This window comes from Chlorocebus sabaeus, chromosome 7 (assembly GCF_047675955.1).
Source record: "Chlorocebus sabaeus isolate Y175 chromosome 7, mChlSab1.0.hap1, whole genome shotgun sequence".
Taxonomy (NCBI): domain Eukaryota; kingdom Metazoa; phylum Chordata; class Mammalia; order Primates; family Cercopithecidae; genus Chlorocebus; species Chlorocebus sabaeus.
In genome coordinates this window covers 135474327-135496772 of record NC_132910.1, presented here as the reverse complement: position 1 = coordinate 135496772, position 22446 = coordinate 135474327, and the positions used below count along the sequence as shown (strand labels likewise).

The 22446-nt window shown below is 44.1% G+C and overlaps 1 long non-coding RNA gene across 1 annotated transcript; it reads left to right on the top strand.

The window, feature by feature from the left end:
- Positions 1 to 4599: 4599 nt before the first annotated feature.
- Positions 4600 to 17706, top strand: LOC119620560 (uncharacterized). Its single transcript, XR_005237040.2, has 3 exons — positions 4600 to 5047; positions 9673 to 9777; positions 16128 to 17706. It is a non-coding gene; the product is annotated as an uncharacterized lncRNA (long non-coding RNA).
- The last annotated feature ends 4740 nt before the right edge of the window (positions 17707 to 22446 follow it).

Sequence of the window (22446 nt, the reverse complement as noted above, 5' to 3'; positions counted from 1 at the left end):
GAATTATTCTTTGGTGGGTACAGAGTTTCAGTTTTGGTGGGTACAGAGTTTCAGTTTATTTTTCCAGAAAAAGTTCTGGAAACGGATGGTGGTAATGGTTGCACAACCTTGTGAAGAAACTGCCACTGAATTATGCACTTGAAATTGGCTAAAATGGTAATTTTTGTGTTAAGAACATTTTACCACAATAGAAAATACGTAGAAAAAACTGTATGCATGATTTTTTTAAAAGCACATGCTTTGAGACATAGGACAATGTGTAGTGAGATATTAAGGTGTAATCTCAGAGTATTCATTGATTCATTGAAAAAAGCTAATTCTATTGAGCCCCTGCTTGTGCCAGTTACTCTTCTCGTTCTGGGGACGGAGCTTGATAAACAAGACAAACAGCCCCTTGCTCTAGGGGAGGGGGTAACGGACACTGGGGTTATAAGAAGATTCTTTCGTTTTTGCCCCTTTCTATATTTTCCAAATTTTTCCAATGGACATTGTATTTTTATGTGTGGGGAAAATATAAAGGGAAGAAGGGAGGCAATTATGAGATCAACGTTGGCCTGAGATGGTTGTTAATTTTCCTCTTCCTCCTGGGCTTATGCTGTGAGCACACACCTCATAAATACAGAGAGGACCAGGTCCGATGATGATGAGGGAGGGGTGCAGGAGGAGCAAGAGAGTGGCGCCTGCTCAGTCTGCCATCCTGCTGTCTCCCAGCTATGCTTTGAGCTTTCTTGCTTCCAGAGGCACCCGAACTCCAGTAATCTGTCAACCCCCCTCACTCCACCCAGTGGTCGTTTACATCAGTGTTCAAAAGATCCAGAGCTTCTCTTTTAACAGTAGTCCTGCAATAGCTCTTGAATAATTGTCTTGACCCCTCCTCTGCTTATACCAGGCTATCACCCTTCTAGAGACTCGAAAAGTTATCTGAAAATATCAGGCAGAGGTTAATAAATGAAAGGCCTCAGCACCTTTCCTCCAAGAAATTATTGCTAATTTGGGGCTCCTCTTGCAACATAGCAAAACGGAGAATTTCAGGGCTTTGCAATGCAAGAAGTCCCCAGTGGCCTCGTTTCTACATTTCCTCTCCACCCCCAACTAATTGACCGTAAGTTTTTGTTCATTCTCGTCTGATCTTGGCTAATATTAGGTGAGGCAGTTTGACCCAGATGAATGAAATTCTGCTTCCTTGATCATGACTGCAAAGGGACACCGCCCCGCGCCCCACCTCCTCAGTGCGGAGACAGGAGGAATCCCTCAGACCCCGCAGCTCTCTCTCATCTCTGGCAGCCTGTGCCCCGTGCTGTAAGAGATGAAAGAGATCCACACGATGATCCCTGGCATCTTTGGCTACTGTTATTCTTCTGTATCCCTTGGCCTCAGGATCTATTTTAGGCAGTAACTTCCACTCCCTCTCTGTCAGAAACCTCTCTCATCATTGAACTAGATTTTGGAAGTGTATGAACATCTGGTTTTTGGACTGTGAGTCCCCTCAAGGCTGATAGCATGTTTAATTTTAGCTAATGAATGGATGTTTAATTTATGAGTATATGATGAATGAATAAAACCAGCTTTGATGGTTTCATTTTAATCTCATTCCAAGACAAATCTTACTTTCTATATTTTTCCCCACAAAAATGGATTTTTCTTCTCTATTTCAATTCTTTTTATCTCCCTCTTCCCAAAATCTCCAATTATCAGCTCTGCCATGGAAAATTTCTTCTCTCCTCTCTATTCTGACTTGTTCGTGATCCAGTCGTTCTCTCTAAGGAAGGCTATGTAGTTTGGAGGTTATAAAGCTCAGGCTTCCTGTGTTCAAGTCCTGATTCCACCACTCGGTGGTTGTAACCTCTGTGTGCCTCAGTGTCCCCACTTGTAAATTGGGGCTAGTCGTAGACACCAGCTTGTGGGGTCACTTCAGGAGGGGTAATGAAGATTTAAAAAAGAATACATATCGTTGAACCTGGCAACTGATGAAAGATTCAATAATGTTGGCTGTTAGTAACATTTTACTTAAATAGATAGAGGTTATGATATTATCTAGGTAGTTAGCCCTTTCTTAAAGGCCTCGGTCTAACCCAACACTTTATCATATGGGGAGAAAATGTGTAATTGAACTGTGAGGAAAACTCTGGAAAGATGGGTTGCTGGTGCCAGAGAGGAGGTGACTGGAAAGTGTGACAGCTCCTCTTGCCCTGCCGTCTCTTGCCTTGAACCCACTTCCGCGTGCCTCAGAGCCTTTGAGCCTCCAGCAACTCCACCATCTGCTCCAGGTGTGAACTTTGCACATGGTGAGCTCACTGAGGTCCAGCCTACTTATCAGCTGTCTTATTCCCCTCTTTCAAAGAAAGGAGCTGCACTGTCATGAGTACAAACAACTTGCCTGGGTCTACAACCCCAAGGTGACGATGTCGAGTTGTGATCCCGCGTCTTCAGAGGACCAGCTGGGACCTCTGGGAGACGCAGAGCTGCTGGGGTGCTCTTCACATGCACTTAATCTGCTGTGTCCACTGAATCTACCCCACTTCTAACACCCCAGTCCCGGGCTCCGTGGGTGTAAAACGTGAGTCTCTGCACCCCTCTTCACATCCCGGGGGCGGGTGAGAATAAGCCAGCAGCCCTGACCTGGGCTCTGTGGCCTGGTCATGACTGCCAGTGGGGGGCCTTGCATCTGTGTTCTCAGCCTCCAGCCTGGCCCCCTTTTGGGGACTTGAACCGACCCACAGTGTCAGTTCCTGCCATAAACAGATTTCAGGGGATAGCAGCACTTGCTCTTGACTCCTAGGCACTTGAAGGCCGCCTGCATCCCCCACTCCTAGGCCTTGCCGGCCTGAGGGCAAGTTCCTTCCATGACCTGCAACTTCAGACACTAGGCCCTCCCCTCCTTACTTCCCATCCCCCATTTTGTCAAAGAACCTAGAATGTTTTGTTATCTGAAGAGCCTGGGTTTTGACAAACCCTAGGATTGCTAGTATCTCTTTTTGGAGTGGACTTGAACTGTTTACTACAACTGTGACATGCAGCAAATCATTTTACTGCTCTGAGGCTTTACTTCCTTCTAGCTAGAATGAGCATTAGGCTGGACATGGTGGCTCATTCCTGTAATCCCAGATCTTTGGGAGACCGAGGCAGGTGGATCACGAGGTCAGGAGTTCAAGATTGGCCTGGCCAAGATGGTGAAACTGGATGTGGTGGTGGGTGCCTGTAATCTCAGCTACTCGGGAGGCTGAGGCAGAGAATTGCTTGAACCCAGGAGGCGGAGGTTGCAGTGAGCCCAAATTGTGCCACTGCACTCCAGCCTGGATGACAGAGCAAGACTACATCAAAAAACAAAAAACAAAAAACAAAAAAAAAACAGAGCATTAAATATATGACTTCTTAAAACTGTGTGGATTTTCTCGGCTGTAGATGAAGACCTCTAGTCTTCATTTGCAACTCATATGCCTCATGCTATTGTTCGAGAATCATCTTTTCTATTCATGTAAGCTATACACACTGATCTTTTAAAAATCTTATTTATTATTTTTTTATTTTTGTAATGGAGTCTCCCTCTGTCACCCAGGCTGGAGTGCAGTGGTGCAATCTCAGTTCACTGCAACCTATGCCTCCCGGGTTCCAGTGATTCCCCTGCCTCAGCCTCCAGAGTAGCTGGGATTACAGGTGTGCACCACCACACCTGGATAATTTTTGTATTTTTAGCAGAGATGGAGTTTCACCATGTTGTCCAGGCTGGTCTCGAACTCCTGACCTCAGGTGATCCGCCCGACTCAGCCTCCCAGAGTGCTGGGATTACAGGCAAGAGCCACTGCACCCAGACCTTTTTTTTTAAACTTTAAAATCCACTTTTGACACTTTTGTAAAATACCATCAACCTTGTGTACTAAGCTACTGTTGTGACAACTATGATAATTTCCCTCTGAAAATGGTTTAGAGACATGAAATAATAAAAATAACCTTTAAAATGCAATATCACTCTGATTCTATTAGGAAACACATAAGTCACTGGATTTAAACTATGTCAATGCCCTGTACTTTCTGTCTCTCAGTAGGTACTGTAACTGTTGGTTAAATGATTATTTTTCATGCTTCCTTTCTCATTTCTGCTTTTTAGATGTTTAAAATGTCTTTGCTTCTTGATAAGCGAATTATTTCCTCCCACATGACCATGAGTCATGACCTTATGTTCTTGTTTCAGTACAGGCGAAAGTGTCATTAATTTACTAATGCATTCATTCAGCAAGTAAACTTTTGCAATCCTCGTTTACTCATATACTTTTACAAAAACAAAGAGACCCACAAGCTTTTTGAGTCTTCACAACCCAAAACATGTATTTGAAACTGAAAATTAAATCATTCCATGTTTATAGGCATATTGCTTGACAGAAACATATAAATCATTACCTGGATTTTTTTTTTTCTTTGAGATAGCGTCTAGCTCTGTCACCCAGGCTGGAGTGCAGTGGTACAATCTCGGCTCACTGCAACCTCCGCCTCCCGGGTTCAAGATATTCTCCTGCCTCAGTCTCCTGAGTAGCTGGTATTACAAGCGCCCGCCACCACACCCGGCTTTTTTTTTTTTTTTTAAATTTTTAATTGAGACAGAGTTTCACCATATTGGCTACACAAGTCTTGAACTCCTGACCTCTGGTGATCCACCTGCCTCGGCCTCCCAAAGTGCTGGGATTACAGGCGTGAGCCACCGTGCTCAGCCTGGATTTTTTTTTTAATCCAACCCAATTCTGTATTTTCCTCTAGAGAGATTGACTCACCAAACCTATCTCTTTTTCCTGGAAACACAATCAAATTAACTTTCCAGTCACCACTGCATCTAGGTGGGGCCACATGAGTAGTTCTCACCAGTGGAATGTAGTGAAAATGAGATGCTGTCTCTTAGGGACTAAGGAAGCTGTCTTTCCTCTTCTGATATTTGCTGACCGGATGATGCTAGATGATCTTGAGACCCTGTACTGAAGACTGGAGAACTGCAGGAAAGAAGCCGTGTCTCCGAACCACCGTGGGGAAGACTGCTTGTCTAACCGCTGACGACTGTGAGGTAAGTCATTACGGATCTGGGATTGTCTGACACAGCAGTTAGCAGGCCCTGACTGACACATCCCTCTTATTCTTTAAGTTGAACAAATTAGAGGCTGGAGTGTTCTGGGTAGCGCTGCTATATGGCATGGTCAAAGATGGCACTTCACAGGTGATTTATAATCCTCCTACCATTTACTCTGTATTCATTTCGAATAATATAACCTATAATTTCCTAACCTTCAGCAGAATAGGAAAAAAGGCTCAAAGTCACAAACACACACGTTTCCTTTCAGTGTACCTTTGCTGTTCACCCACAGTGGCAAGTTCACGGGCCTGGCAAGACCTCTCCCTATTTGGGCATTTCGTGAATACAGAAGAATGGACACCCTGGTGTGACTCAACATCAGAATCCAAAACATGGCATCTTTACCTAGCCCTTTTCACTTCTTTTAGATCGTCAATAAACATAATCTGTTTTCTTTCAAAATAACATGGTTATCTAATTCCCTTCATTAGCAGCTAACAAAAGAGGCCCCCGGCTCCCCGTAACCTAATTCACCGGGTCCCTGAGCTATTGCAGGCTTTCCCGCTCGCTCTTGCGACAGGCACAATCTCACTTCTTTAATGTAAGGTATGGCTTTTCTGTTGAAATGTGCTTCCTGTTTTCACCTCCGTAACTTACAGGCGTGACTGCCTGGGTCTTCTCTCAACATTCCCAGCCCCCTGCCTCTTCATATCCCGCGGTACCTCTGTCTTCAGGAGCCTCCTTCATGACCGTTCCCTGGAAATTTATCTCAGATCATTTCCTTTTGGGTCTATCTCTTCTTTAAGAGAAATAATTTTAAAGTCAAAGCTCCATAATACAGAGATCTGTGTCTCTTTCCCACCATCTGTTTTCTGAACCTCCCCTCCTGGTTCAAGCCTCTGCAGGATAATTTGAACACAAATCATCGACTGCCAACTGAAATCAAACAAGATAATATCCAATTTGCCCTTTTTTCTCTCTCATTTGTCCCAATGTTTTTATTTCTCTATCAATCAATGAACAAATCACTTTGGTACACTGTGCCAGTAGCTTTGAGAGGAGAACAGAAGAAATACAAGCAAGCTCACCAGTAACTTATGAAGCTCACTTACATGAAGCCATTCAAGAATAAGACAATAGATGACAGCAGTCACGTGGTGTGTACAGAAAGACAGAAAGTGCGTTCAGAACTGCAGAGGGGAGGTATCAATGTGTGCTACAGCCAAGGAAACGTTTAGTAAAGATGGAATTTAACCCCTAAGCACCATCAGGCTAGGGCAATAGGAAGTACAAACGTTTCATATGCAGAGAATAACACAAACAAAGGCACAGGAGCAGAAATACGAGTAACAGACTCAGTGGGTCCTGTTCGTTATGCACCTGTCCTGACCCTTGCACCGTGCCGGGCCCTTTGCATTCATTGTATCTGATGCTCACAGCAATCCTGAGATTATGAGGTGGGTATTTTACAAATACAAGAAGTCAGTTTTAGAGAAGTACTAAATGGCAGAATCAGGATTTCATGTCTGTACTTCATTCACTGTGTAGGAAGGTGAAGGTGGTTAAGGAGGTGCTGCTCTGAGAGCAGAAGGCAGTCACTGGGGCAGATTGGTGGAGCTATGTCATGGAGATCCAGGATGGTCAGTGAGGATGCTGGGCCTCACCTAGTAAGCAACAGGGACTGCCGTAGGTGTTTTAGCACAGAAATAGAACGGCAAACTTTAATTAGACACAATCTGAGTTCAAGGCCATGTTCTGTGTTAGCTGTGTGACTGGGAACCACAGTTAAACCTGCTGAGATTCTGTTTCCTTCTCTGTAAAATGTGTTCAACAGCAACATCAATGTATAGCATTGAAAGGCTTAAATGAGATTTTACTAAAGTACCTGAGATATAGTTAGCATTTACTATACGATAGATGTTGTTGCTGTTACTACTACTACCACCACCACCACTGCTGCTGCAACAGTGCTTAAGGATGATAATGTGGAGAAAAACAGCTAACAGATATTTCCTGAAGACATGAAATGAGATGGCATAGATAGATAGATAGATAGATAGATAGATAGATAGATAGATAGAAAGATAGATAGATAGGTGATAGGCAGATAGAGATATATGCCATTTGGTTATATATACACAATCAAAACTTGACTCTGGAAATACAGATGAATAAAGGTGAATTAGAGTCTAGTATAAAGAGAGAAGATTGGAGAATGAGGATTGACACATCTGGGATGTCCACAGTTGGGGAGCAGGACACGGGAGAGAGTCAGTGACAGACACAAGGAAAATGCAGAGGAAGAGGTAAGATGGTCACGTAGACCACAGCAGTGAGGTAACAGGAAGGGGTTCCTCAAAGGGCGAACGAGGTCTACTGTGCCGAGGCGTGCTATGGGGAGAACAGATTAAGGACTAGGAAAAGGCTTCTGCAGTTGGGGCAGTGACAATGTGGAACACAGACTGGGAGGAACCAGGTAGGAGTAAAAGACACTGGCCACAGCCACAGGCACTGCCCATTCATCTGAGGTGTAAGTATACAGAGAGAACTCGGCTGTGGCTTGAAGTAATAGCAAGACAAAGAAGGAGGTTATTTTTAGTTCTTGGAGAGGCCAACACTGCTGATAATCCTGAGTGAGCTTCAGTTCATCCCTACTCCTTACTATGGCACAACTCTTCATCGACTGGTCCCTGAGCCTGCACCCTCTTACAGTGCAGGTTAGTCCTGGACTTAGTCTGGGTTCTGTTAACTCTTGTTTTCTCTTTCAGGTCTCACTGTTGCTACCCCACTCATCAACTTGATCTATTTGTCCCCAATCCCACCATTTTGGATGACATTATGAATCCTCTGATCTTTAACAAATCCATCCAAGATTGTCTGTTTCTTCTTCTAAGGTGTCACCAGGAATGAAGATTCTTTCACCTGATTTATTTTTTCTGGTTTAACACGTGTCTGAAAAAATAATAGCAATTATTATTATTATCATTGTAGGATTCATTTCACTCCTCTCAAACACATTCAAAAAGTCTCTTCATCTCTTCCATTATGATTATACTCAGCTGTTACCCAACTACCCAACTGTATCTTGGGGTTGTATAATTCTGTCATGAGTTGTACTCAACTGTTATCAAACATATCTTGGAGCATGCACCAGGAACAAACTCCCTGACTCAGCCCACCTTGCAAGTAATTCTTAGACACACACTTTCTCCACAAAGCCTGTCTAGTTGAAGTTCTCTAAATCCCCGCCCCCACCCCCCCACCAACCCCGGTTAAGCATAGGACTTCCATGGTTACATCCCATTTATTACTTTCCCAAACATGCGTAATGCGTTTCATCTCCAGTTACAAACATTGTCTGCTAATGAACAATGTAGATAGTTACCACGTTGTATAAACAGTTACTTATTTCCCTTCTGTTGTTGGTTTTATCCAATAAACTAGTCCCATCAGCTTCAATTTACATCACCTTATCTCATACAGATGAGAAACTGTATGTAATTCAGCCTGTCTAAACTGGAGGTAACGCTAGACTGCAGTATCCCTGCACGGTGTCATATTAAAAATGGCACCCTATAAATTTTTTATGAGTTAATAATGATTGTGATCCTATTCCTATTTTCTACAAGTTCTTCTATTATGGTGGCAATTAAATAGCCTCACTTTCCTTTCATTTTCTGCAAACCTACTGCAGTCATCATTAACTTTCTTAATTGGCAGTGGCTCTGAATTCCAGTCTTCCAGAGAGTTCCCATAAACAGCCTCTTTCTTAATACTTATATCATAATGTTTTCCTCCTTCCCTTGCATTTCATTCCGCCTTTGGGCAGGAACAGCATCATTTCCTGCTCTTCTGGGGTTTCAACACTGACTTCAAAGCACCCGTGCTCATCTCACTGGGAGACTCTGCAGCCAAGCAGAGATTTGCATGAAGCCCACCCACCCTTCACCAGCACAGGATACATGGACGTAACTGCAGTGACTCTTGGTGACTAGTCTGTGTGGTGCACACTCTCCGCCCTACCACCGAAAAGGTCCCCAGTACCCTAAAAGGAACTGTGGACTCAAATATCACCTCAAATAAGATGGGGTCTTTCTGAGAGAAAGGAGATGTTGACGCACGTGAGCGGGAGGGGATAGGAGAGAGTTGATATACAATGCAATTACAGGCTCTTATGCTTTCCAAAGGGGGGGGATGATTCAATGATTCCTAACTGGTCCACAGCCGTATGTCAATTGAGGTTAAAATGCTAATTTGAATTGCAACTCTCTGAAAAGAAGGGGAAAAGCTAAGGAGATAAAATATAACAGGGTGAGTCCTGAATTTAGATTTAAACGAACTCCACAAGTACAAGAAGGCAGAGGCTGGCAACAGTACTTGCTGTCGTGTTTAGTTGGCCACTGGTCAGTCTGACACAGCAGGGGGTGTGATCATGTAGCAGCGATAGAAAACTTATGCTGCAGTTAATAATAGTAGTTATACTTTAAAGCGTATTTCAGTTATGAAGGCACTCTGACTAGAAAAGTAACTTGCACTAGCGTAACAGTCAAATAGCGAGACGCGTGGAGAAGTGGCACTCACTGTGCGTCAGCAGCTCAACAGTGTTTCTACTCTCTTAGCCTCTTCCTCCTGCTTGCCACCTCTCAGTCACAAGACGGCTGCTGCCACCCAGGCTCATATCCAAATTCAAGGCAGCAAGAAGGCCATGGAGTGGCCCCTGCCAGGTATGGCCTTTTTCCAGACATCCCCAGCAGATTTCTCACTGTCTGTAACCACATCCCACCGCGTTCTTTTTTTTTTTTTTATACTTTATGTTCTAGGGTACATGTGCACAACGTGCAGGTTTGTTACATATGTATGCATGTACCAAGTTGGTGTGCCGCACCCATTAACTCGTCATTTACATTAGGTATATCTCCTAATGCTATCCCTCCCCACTCCCTGCACCCCACAACAGGCCCCCGTGTGTGATGTTCCCCACCCTGTGTCCAAGTGATCTTATTGTTCAATTCCCACTATGAGTGAGAACATGCGGTGTTTGGTTTTCTGTTCTTGCAATAGTTTGCTGAGAATTATGGTTTCCAGCTGCATCCATGTCCCTACAAAGGACACAAACTCATCCTTTTTTATGGCTGCATAGTATTCCATGGTGTTTATGTACCACATTTTCTTAATCCAATTTGTCACTGATGGACATTTGGGTTGGTTCCAAGTCTTTGCTATTGTGAATAGTGCCGTAATAAACATACATGTGCATGTGTCTTTATAGCAGCATGATTTATAATCCTTTGGGTATATACCCAGTAATGGGATGGCTGGGTCGAATGGTATTTCTAGTTCTAGATCCTTGAGGAATCGCTGCACTGTCTTCCACAATGGTTGAACTAGTTTACAGTCCCACCAACAGTGTAAAAGTGTTCCTATTTCTCCACATCCTCTCCAGCACCTGTTGTTTCCTGACTTTTTAATGATTGCTGTTTTAACTGGTGTGAGACGATACCTCATTTCCCACGGTGTTCTTAGGTGCAAGGTTGGCCTGGAGAGTCAACGCTTGGGTTTTCCAATACCTGCATGGGACGTGGGCAAGAAGGAAAGGAGTTGGGTTTAGGAAACCAGTAGTGCCAGCCCTTTACTTGTATCACATCTGATCCCCACAGCAAACCTGAGGAGTAGCTATTTATTATCTCTGTTGAGCAAATGAAGAAAATCAGAACTGGCAACATCAAGAAAAAATGAGGAAAGACATACATTAGTAAATAATAAAGCCAGGATTCCAATTCAGATCAGGTTGAATCCAAAATTCCTCTCCCTGCCATTATAATGCATCATAGTGTTCGGGTCATGTGGGCCTGGGAAGGATGAATCATATTCAACTATCCCACCACATTTTTGTCCATTTTTTAAAAACTAAAGTATAACATACATCTTGTTATGTTAATACTGACATCTCGAGAATATTAAATCTTCCAATCCATGAACATAGACTGTTTTTACATTTATTTGGTTTCTTCTTTGATTTATTTCAACAAAGCTTTGTAGTTTTCACAGTATAAGTTTTGTACTTCTTTGTTAAATTTAATTCTAAGTATTTTAGTCTTTTTATCTTAAGTGAAATTACTTTCTTAATTTCATTTTTGGTTTGCTCATTGCTACTGTATACAATACAATTAATATTTGTACATTGCTCTTAATCCTGTAACCTTGCCATACCTTATTCATCTTGTTTGTTCTTTGAATATGTGAAACATTCAAAAGATTTTAAAAGACAGATCTATACACAAAGGTATTGTCCTTGTAATTTTATGTCTGATTGGAAGAATTCTCCACAGACTAGCTTCTGGTGGTGTACTTTTCAAATCTTGTTTTTCTCCACTACCCATATATTTTCATGAGAATTCTGGGTACTAGAAGATACAGTCGTACCACAGTACGACCTCTGGTCCTGGACTTTAGTATCACAGTGCTGTTAGTCAGTAAGCCATAGGAGTATTCCTGGAGGTCATTTCCTCACTGGGGTGCCCAGTAATAACTTAACCATATGTTGAAGTTACTGGAAACCACATTATTATAACCTACTCCACCAAAACTAAATGTATCTATAACTCAATTTCCCCTTAATTGGGTCTCCAAAATGCCCAGTAACACCTGATGCAAGGGGAAATGTGATGGAGGGGAGGCTAAAGTGAAGGTACAGCAGACTTAACTAGTTGTAGTAAAGATACTTTACCTCTGAACATTTACGAAACATATGACCATGTGAACACAATTCTGGGTCCCCTCTGGGGCTCAGAAGAAGGTGTCAGTGCTAATGAGGGGCTCTAAAAGTGAAAACTTCATTAAATTCATTGCAAATCTGCCTTTCTACTCCAACTCTCTGAGTTGTGTTCCTTTATTTGCAAAATACAAATAATATTTGCTTTGCCTATTTGAAAGGTTATTGTGATATATAATGAAATTTGTGTTTTTTTAAAAAAAATTTATATTATTATTTAATACCTGATTAGAGTTTTTGTGTATTTCATGCATTAGAGTTTTACATGTATTTTCCAGCATTGGCTGTGACAATATCTCCCTTCCCACATTCTCTTCCTATGATAACTTTGGCACTCCACCACTGAGAGCCTGGGTCTTTGCTCTCTCTCTTTGAATTTGGATGTCATCCTGTGACTGCAGCAGAAGTGATACTATGACTCCAAAAGCTACGTCATACATGGCAATATAGCTTTCACCCGGCTCTCTTGAAATCAAACTACTGTAAGGAAATTCAAACCATAGAGAAGCCCACACGAAGAACAGACAGCTACCTCCAACCTTCCAGTCATGTGAGGGAGCCCATTTGAAAGTGGTCTCTCCAGGTCCCATTAAGCTGACACAGGGTGGAACACAGACAAGCTGTAGACTCACAAGCAAAAGCAATGACTGTTGTTGCTTTAAGCCTTTAGATTTTGGAGTGGTGTATTATGCAGCAACTGATAACTGATATACCATCCCAGCTTTCCAGTGAAGGCCCTCTCCACTCACGCCAAAATGAACTTCCCCTGTTCTGCAATACACTTTGCATTTCCCCCTAATATGCCTTTCTCATGCCATCTCTTCCAGAATATTTTCTACCCATTGAAATACGACTTGTCCTTAAAGGCCTCTCTCAAATGCCACTTCCTCTCTGAAGCTTCTCTCACTGCCCCCACCAGTTTTCCTGTCTCCCTCCTCGAAAATCTTGGAGACCTTTGATTCTATCATTTATACAGTACTTATTGCCAGGATTGATATTTAGGGTATTTATCAACTGACCCAGAAGGGAAGCTTCCTTGATTATCAGTCCTGGGAGCGCCCTCTGCCTTGTGGCAAAGTTGGTTCCACACCTTTTCAGCTCCTCCTCTTCTGGCCTGGAAGCACCTTAAGGGCAGGCTGCCTCATATGTTTTTCCTCCACGCAAAACATAGGTTCTTGCACATAATAAACTTCATACATTATTATTATTATATTATTTTGAGACAAAGTCTTGCTTTTGTCCCCCAGGCTGGAGTGCAATGGCACAGTCTCGGCTCACTGTAACCTCCGCCTCCAGGGTTCAAGCAATTCTCCTGCCTCAGCCTCCCGAGTAGCTGGGACTACAAGCACATGCCACCACACCCAGCTAATTTTTGTATTTTTAGTAGAGACGGGGTTTCTCCATGTTGGCCAAGCTGGTCTCAAACTCCTGACCTCAGGTGATCCACCCGCTTCGGCTTCCCAAAGTGCTGGGATTACGGGTGTGGGCCACCACACCCAGCCCATACATTATTTTATAAATAATTTGTTGGGACTTAAAGATGGAGAGAAAATACTGACAGGGGAGAAAGTAGATTAAACCTTTAATACTATAAATTACTGAGAAATAAGATCATTTTTCTCAAATTGGGATTCTGAAGTCACAGGATTTTTGATCTGAAACTTTTTTTTTTTTTTTTTTGAGACGGAGTTTTGCTCTTATTGCCCAGGCTGGAGTGATCTCAGCTTACTGCAACTTCTGCCTCCCGAGTTCAAGCGATTCTCCTGCCTCAGCCTCCGTAGTAGCTGGGATTACAGGCACGCACCACCATGCCGGCTGATTTTTATATTTTAAGTAGAGATGGGTTTCATCATGTAGGCCAGGCTGGTCTCGAACTCCTGACCTCAGGTGATACGCCTGCTTCGGCCTCCCAAAGTGCTGGGATTACAGGTGCGAGTGACCGTGCCCAGTGATTCTTACATTTTTGTGTGCAAAAGGATCCCTTGAGGAAGATGGGGGAGGGGCATGCAGGTTCTGGAGTCCCCTTCCAGACATTCTGAATGGGCAGATCTGGCTGGGCTGATGCAGTTGCCTCCTTAACAAGCTGCCCACCTGGCGCTGATGTGGGTAGTCTGAGGCCCACAGTGTCAGAAGCCCGGTTTAGTCAGGCTTCTGCACGGTGACTGGTTTGTCCCCTCCTGCAGGAGTCACGTGTCCTCTGAACTGGCCGTGGAGCAGAAGAGGCCGCATGGCCAGAGGGAAAGGAAAATTGGTGAGGAGAGCCACAGCTCTGGGGCTGGATTTGAAGGAGAAATCACTGCCTTTCATCCTTGGGTGGTGGTAAAAGCACGTCTTCCTTTGGGGCTGTCCTCAGGTGGGGTGATCTGTTTCTTCACAGTCAGTCATTGTTAATGGTGTGAATCACTCAACTCTGGTTCGACCTCCAACCTTGGCTACCCGTTCCCACCACTCCCTTGTCTAATTTCACTTGCTCACAGCCCCAGGGCCATGCTGAGATTCCACCAGTCCTTCCTCTAATTTCACTTGCTCACAGCCCCAGGGCCATGCTGAGATTCTAACACTAGATCATCTATTGCCACCCGTTTTTCCTGCATAAAATTTACCTTGTTCTGAAACCTTCATCTATATAGAAAGAAACCCATGAAGTCTTTCTAGTTTATTTTTCCAGCTCCCGTCTCCCCATCCCCTAGAATCGTTGACAGAATGAATTAATCTGCGCTGGGATCTGGGTCTCTGGCTGAGGCCTTGGAGCCACCGCCTGTGCCTGTGAGCTCACCCATCATCGCTAACAGGTTGCTCCACAGCCTTTCAGATCTCCATATTTCCCTAACATAAAACCCAAGGGGCCAGGCGCGGTGGCTCGCGCCTATAATCCTAGCACTTTGGAAGGCCGAGGCAGGTGGATCACTTGAGGTCAGGAGTTCGAGACCAGCCTGGCCAACATGGAGAAACCCCATCTCTACTAAAAATACAAAATTAGCGGGGCGTGGTGGCACGTGCCTGTAATCCCAGCTACTCGGGAGGCTGAGGTAAGAGAATTGCTTGAACCCTTGGGGTGGAGGTTGTGGTTAGCCGAGATCGCACCACTGCACTCCAGTCTGGGTGACAGAGAGAGACTCCATCTCGAAAGAAAACACACACACACACACACACGCACACACGCACGCACAAAATCAAGGGACTTCCGGGAATTAAAACACCTTGACCCTTTCATCACCAGTGTCTTCCTCATCTTAGAGGCAGAAAAGGAAAAAAAGCAGTGGGAAGCAGTAAGAAGCTACCGCTGACTCACTATGAATTACTGCTGACTTTGAATTATTCAGCAGCTGCAGAATAGCCATCTTTTGTTTAAAAAAAATAGGCTTTTCTGAAATGCTTTTTGGTTTTTTTTTTTTATAAATACCTTCCCAGAACAGTCAAGATAACTGACATCTGCTAAGTGACTGAGACCCTGTAGAATTTGTATACTGGCATGGTGTGCAGTTTCGTGCAAGTATAACCACAGAGACAGACAAATCTCTATCGTTGCCACAGACTGCTTATAGCAAAATTCCAGAGCTCCTGTCACTGGTCTTTAACAGTTGTGCTTCGTTGATTTTGTTACAACGTGTGCATTTGTGTCAACATTATACAAAGCACTCCTTATCACGAGAGCTAGTTTCACTCTACAACCATGCTATAAGACAGGTATTATTTTAAGATCAAGAAACCAAGGCTCTGAGAGGTTGAGTGACTCACTTAAGATCATGAACTAATAATAAGCGACAGATCAGGGACATGACCTGGGACATTGGTGCCAATTCCAGGGCACCTTCCACCGTATCATGTGGCACTTGCTCTACATATGTGCCAGGCAGCACCCGCACGGCTTTTGCTCATGAAACAACGTGGACCCAGGCCTACATAGCAGTTGTGAGAAAGTGCCTCCAGCTGGGAGCACATCTGGTCCAGGGCACCAGCTGCCACTCCACGCTCTGAATCCATCCTGGTCCATGCTGAGGCTCCATTTCCATGGGCCGCTCCCCGCCCATGGTGGGGCATGGCAGGGACACTAGGCAGGCCCTTCCTGAGAGACATGGGGCTTTTCTGCCTAGAATGTTGCCTCAGCACTTCCCTTCTGCCTTGCTGAACTTTCCCTAGAACCAAGGAGACCTCCATACAACCTTTCCTCTCCTTCGTTTGGAGTCAGACTTGCATTGCAGTCTAATGGTCACCCCACTTTTCTCCAGGCCATAGATAAAATCTACAGCCTCTGCTTCTTGGAGGACCCAGATTATCACAGCTTATCTCATTCCTTTGCAGCAGATGTCCTGGCAAGCCATCTCTCCAGGCTCAGGAACCTAAAGAAGAATCTGCCCAGGTGTGGTGGCTCACACCTGTGATCCCAGCATTTCGGGAGGCTGAGGCAAGAGGATCACTTGAGCCCAGGAGTTGGAGACCAACCTAGGCAATAAAGAAAGACTCCCATCTCTCCAAAAAAAAAAAAAAAGAAAGAAAAGAAAAGAAATTAGCTGGCTATGGTGCTGCACATCTGTAATCCCAGCTACTCTAGAGGCCACGGCTGGAGGATCACTTGAGCCCAGGAGTGAGCTATGACCACACCATTGCACTTCAGCCTCAGTGACAGAGCAAGGCCCTGCCTTAAAAAAAAAAAAAAGAGAGAATAAGATAAAACAAATAATAAAGGAGACCCTAGTGCTCAGGTTCTCTAGTGAAGAGGAAGGCGAAAGATAGAAAGGTCAGACAAACTTGAACATGCATGCCAAGATTGGCCTGGGTCTGCCCGTAGACGTGGAGGAATCTTCTGGTAGAATGTTAGGCAGGGAAACGGATGCTGCTATGAGCATGTCTGCCTGGGCAGCTTGCGATGGTCAGGAGGAGATGGTTGCTCCCCAGCAGCGGTGCTTCCGATGAAGCCCCATGTTGCAGTGGAAGACAGGCCATTCCTGTCTGGCCTTCTGCACCGCACCTAGGCTTCCAAAAGCTGCTATCGTCAAGACCTATTTTTGTTCACCTTTAAACTGCTTGTTATGGGGAGGAGCCAGCCAGCCATGACGCATACTTGTTAAAGAAAGAAGCGCCCATGGTGAGCGCTCCTGAGAAGAAGAGAGAGCATTCGTCATTTTCTGTATCTGTCATTCGAAGAAGGAATCAATGTCAAAAATCCCACACGTTCTGCTCCTGTGAGTCACAGAGTAAGCCTCCCATTCTCGAGCTCGTTCAGTCACCAAACACATTCTGACTCTCCTGTGCCCAGGCAGTGGGATTCAGAGAAGAAATGCTGCATAACAGTCAGCACCCAGTGCCAGGAAAACAGGACAAGGGGAGTTGTCGGGGCAGACACCAGGATTAAAGTTGCTTTTACTAAAAAGACATTTTTTTTACCTTGTTAACAAACATATTTACCATGGTACATGGTGGCAATGCTCTCAGTTTTAAAACACAGCAACCATCCTCCAGTGGTCACTAATTAATCCAGGTGTGGCTAGGAACAGCTAGATATAGATGTGTGTGATGATGGCACCTCTATCATCTGGCTGCCATTGCTGGCTGGGGTTCTGTTCTGGGGCTATGTGCCCAGGGTTTACACCTCACTATCTTACAGCACACTGGAGCTCCCAACAGTCCCCCGAGGTCAGGAGATAGCCAATGGGCAGGAGACAAGAGAGGGGTTTAGACATCAAGGAGCCAAGTTCTACAGCATTCTCTAGATCCGGGCTATCAAGCATTTGAAATGCGGCTAAGTCTGAACTGAAATGTGCCATGTGTAAGAGACACAACAGATTTTGAAGACAGCATGAGAAAAAGAAAGTAAAATATCTCGGTAATTTTATATTGGTCACATGTTGAAATAATACTAATTTTTGATATAATTTTGATATATTGGGTTAAATAACAGCTGAGCCGAGACCACGCCACTGCACTCCAGCCTGGGTGACAGAGTGAGAATCCATCTCAAAAAAAAAAAAAAAAAAAAAAGGATGAGTGAACAAATAGCATCTGCTACTCATTTCTGGTAGGTCAAGAAGCAGTTCTACCCTCTCCTAATCTTAACCTAACACCTGAGAAGGAGGTAGGAGATTTGCAAAAATCCATCTCCCAAATTTGAATCTTCAGCCCTGAACTCCCCTGAGGTGTATATCTGACTGCTTACTTGCAAACTCCACTTAGACGAGTAATAGACAGCTCAAACTTCACATTTCCAAAACAGAATTTTTTATTTTCCCCTCATACTGGCTCCTACCTAAGTCTTTTTCATCTTAATAGATGGCGCCATGATCCATCTGGTTTTTTTCAGGGCGAATACCTAGAAGTCATTCTTGAGTCCTGTAGTTTCCTACTCTTCTCCCCTACGATCACCACCACCCAGTCCCATCCATTCAGGAAACAGTCCTATTGCTTATGCCTGTAATCCCAGCACTTTGGGAGGCCAAGGCAGGTGGATCACTTGAGGTCAGGAGTTCAAGACCAGCCTGGTCAACATGGTGAAACCCTGTCTCTACTAAAATACATAAAAATGAGCTGGGCATGGTTGTGTGTGCCTGAAATCCCAGCTACTCAGGAGGCTGAGGCAGGAGAATCGCTTGAACCTAGGAGGCAGAAGTTGCAGTGAGCTGAGATCATGCCACTGCACTCCAGCCTGGGTGACAGAGTGAGACTCTGTCTTAAAAAAAAAAAAAGAAAAAGAAAAAGAAAGAAAGAAAGAAAAGAAAGGAAACTATTGGTTCTATTGCAACATCCATTGCTACTACATCCACTTTTTCCACTGTCACTGTTATCACCTAGGGATAAGCCCCCTCCATCTCTCACGTGCATTATTTCTGACTGTCCAGGTGTTGCTGCCACCACTATCAGAATTCTGTAAGCCATTATTATCCTTCTGACAAGACAAAAACATGGATGCTATGAACTGTACAGCAAGATGACTTTGATCCGCATGTAACAGATGCGCTTCCATCCACAGAGACACCACATGGGAGGGAAACAACTGGAGGCAGTCATCTAAATATACAACTGCCTTCGGGCAAGTCTTCACTTGGCTGGTCCAGACAGCAATCTACCCTCTTTATAAAGCCCTCCACAGATGTGAGGTTCAGAGACAGGCAGGCCTAGGCTTTGACTCAACCATTCATTGGTTGAATAGCCTTCCCCATGGGGTGGGTACAATAACGGGTACAATAACGACAGCAAGCATCACTTTCCACCCCAGTGCTCTTCCTGCTGCCTTTGGGGACCTCACCAACATCATCCTCCAGTTCAGAAGCAAGCAAAGCAGAACCCTCACCCCCACTTAGAACATACAAAACAAAAAACAGCCTTCATCTGCAGGATCACAGACAAATGAGGGAGAAATCAAAGATGATGGAACTACACACAGACACACTTTCCTGATTTGGTTATTTAATGATTTTGTATTGCTACAGAATTGCAGAGGAAATTAACTTAGCTTATAAGAAGACGAAGGACTAGGAGCCTGAACATTCCATGTGAGACCTTTGCCCACAAGAGCAGAGGACCCTGATGCTCCTCTCTGCGATCAGACTAGGGACTCTGCACCTTCATGCCCTCCCTCTTCCTGCCCCTAAACGTCACCTTCTCCTATGGCAATCCTCCTGAAACATCCTCCTCTCTTACAACTCAATAGGCCCCATAAACACACTGCCATTCTTCCAGTCATCTTTGACTCCTCCTTCTGCCTGACCACTCATCTCCATTGGTAACTCTTATGTGTTCCTTCAACTGTTTCTTAGACCTGCAGGCACCACCTGGAGCAGATATCTCCGTACTTCATGTGACCTCCCAGGAGGTGGTCCTTTCTTCACCATCTTCCCCGTTCAGTCCAGCTCACCATGATCACTGCTGCCAGGTTAATCTCCCATAAGCACCATTTTCTTTAAGTCATTGTAAATAAGAATCTGCAGTAGCTCCCTATGGCTTATTCATTCATTTTCTAAAAATCCATTCATCCATCACATAGTTATGACAAGCTATATGCTAGGTGCTGGGGATAATGGTAAAGAAGACAATTGAGCACCAACTTCATAAATTCCAGTGAACTGCACACCCTTCTGTATGATTTTCAGCCCTTCACCAGCTCTCAATCAGGCCTTCGCTTTCATTCTTTCCCCAGTGTGAAGTTTCTCCTCTCCTTACTTTATCCTCTGAATTTTGCTCATCATGAAAGGATCAATTCAAAGCCTCCCTCCTCAATACTTCTGTGAATTCATATCACTGACTTCCTATATACCATTCATTTGGTTCTTATCCTCTATGGCCTTTTAAAAAATGCATTTCACAAATGAACTTACTTTTTCATTTCTGAGTCTTATCCCCACAATTATATAATATAAATGTCTTGAGGAGAGTTCCCCCACAGATTTTTAGTTGGTAGAGTGTTTCATACCAATTTTTGATTAATTACTTTATCTATAATTACTTTATTATAGAAATTTAATAATTACTTTATTATAGAAATTTACTATTTGAGTTAGGCATGATGGCTCAAGTCTGTAATCCCAGCACTTTGGGAGGCTGAGGTGGGTGGATCACTTAAGGTCACGAGTTCGAGACCAGCCTGGCCAACATGGCCAAATCCCGTCTCCACTAAAAATACAAAAGTTAGCCGGCGTGGTGGCATATGCCTGTAATCCCAGCTGCTCGGGAGGCTGAGGCACGAAAATCACTTGAACCTGCGAGGCAGAGGTTGCAGTGAGCTGAGATCGTGCCTCTGCACTCTAGCCTGGTGACAGAGTGGAACTCCGTCTCAAAAAAAAAAAAAAAAAAGAAATTTACTGTTTGAGGAATCGACTACATTATGTCAGTGAAAGCCATAAAGGAGAAAATAAGACTATTATTTTACTGTTGTCATCATAGCAAATTGTCCAGTTGAATTTCTACCATTTAGACTGTATATTAAATCTTTAATAAGCTGATGTTTAATATCCATCCTATACATTGAAAAATTATTTACAAACTCCATTTGTAAAACAGGAGCCATGCTTAAAGTCAGGATTTGATATTTCACTGTTCTTTATTATTTCTTGTGCTCCATATGACATTGAACAGACAGCAAGTGCCCGTTAAAAATAATTCACCGTAATATTTCCCTATATTTCAATGGTTAATTTTCTTGTCTGACTTTGCCATTGCTTTCTGACTTACTCAAAGGCAAGACTGTGTTTTGTCCACTGTGGCATCAGTGGTACCCAGGACGGGCCTGTTACTGACTGGAGGGGAAAAGACCAGTGAAGGTGATGGATGGATGGAAGGATGCCTGAATAGACAGATGGACAGATAAATGGGTTAGTGACATAGAGCAGTAGAGATTTCTCCCAGTCTGGGGTATTAGAAACTTCCTCAAGGAACTGGCATTTGAGCTGAATCTTACAGGCTAAGGAAGATTTAGCTGTGTGAGATGATAACAAGGGCAAACCCAGGCAAAGCCAACATCCTGAGCAAAAGCTCAATGGGCCAGAAAAGTGTGACTGCAGGAGAGTTGGCAAGCTATGGAGACATGGAAAAAAAATTGACGAGAGAAGGTACGTTTGATGTCTTTTGGCCAGGCGCAGTGGCTCACACCTGTAATCTCAGCACTTTGGGAGGCCGAGGCAGGTTGGTCACAAGGTCAGGAGTTCAAGACCAGGCTGGCCAACATAGTGAAACCTCATCTCTATTAAAAATACAAAAATTAGCCAGATGTGGTGTGGCGGCATGCGTCTGTAATCCCAGCTACTTGGGAGGCTGAGGCAGGAGAATTGCTTGAACTGGGGAGGCAGATGTTGCAGTGAGCTGAGATTACACCACTGCACTCCAGCCTGGGCAACAGAGCGAGACTCAAAATAATAATAATAATAATAATTCCCCTCGTCTGAACTAATTGTAATGCTAGTACTTCTCTTACCATTGAACAAGGAATGTGGTGGAGTTTTGTCATTTTTTACTACCTGGTATTTAACCTCTTCCTACTTGGAGGGGTCACATCACCCTGTCTGCAACTACAGACAACAAAGCAAAGGGATCCTCTTCCTCACTCCACCCCTGGCAGCCAGGGCACAGGCACAGGACCAAAGACTGGCAACCAGGAGCTCTTGCCTAGAATTCTGACCACTGGGTGCGTGCAGCAAAGATAAAAGGAGGGCTGGAACCTCCTTGTGCAGCAGTTGTGGCCTGTAGTGGACCCAACCTGGTGGCAGTTACTGTGGCTGTGGTGGTTGGCAGCCTTCTGAGCAGCCTGTTCTTGTTAAGAGATGGCTGTGATTCTTCCTGCTTCTTGGACCACACACCAGCTCAGGTCTTTCAATCTCTGAAAGTCTCCAATTTCCTTTTAGTGAATTCTGTATCTACTCACATTGCTCATGGTGGATTTCTGTTGCTTACAATCAAGAAGGCAGCTATCTCATACTCACAGCAGTTCCTGGCCCAGAACTGTACAAATTAGTAGGTGCTCAGTAAGTAGGAGTTAATAGTAAAGGTGAAAAGACTTGAAAAGGAGACACACTGAAGTAGGCCAAATAACCTAAATTGTAAACTAGACCACTGTGCTTCATTTTTGTTTTCATTTAACATCCAAATTATGGAACCTGAATGGCATGAGGAGCCTCAGTAGGAACGACACCAAAGA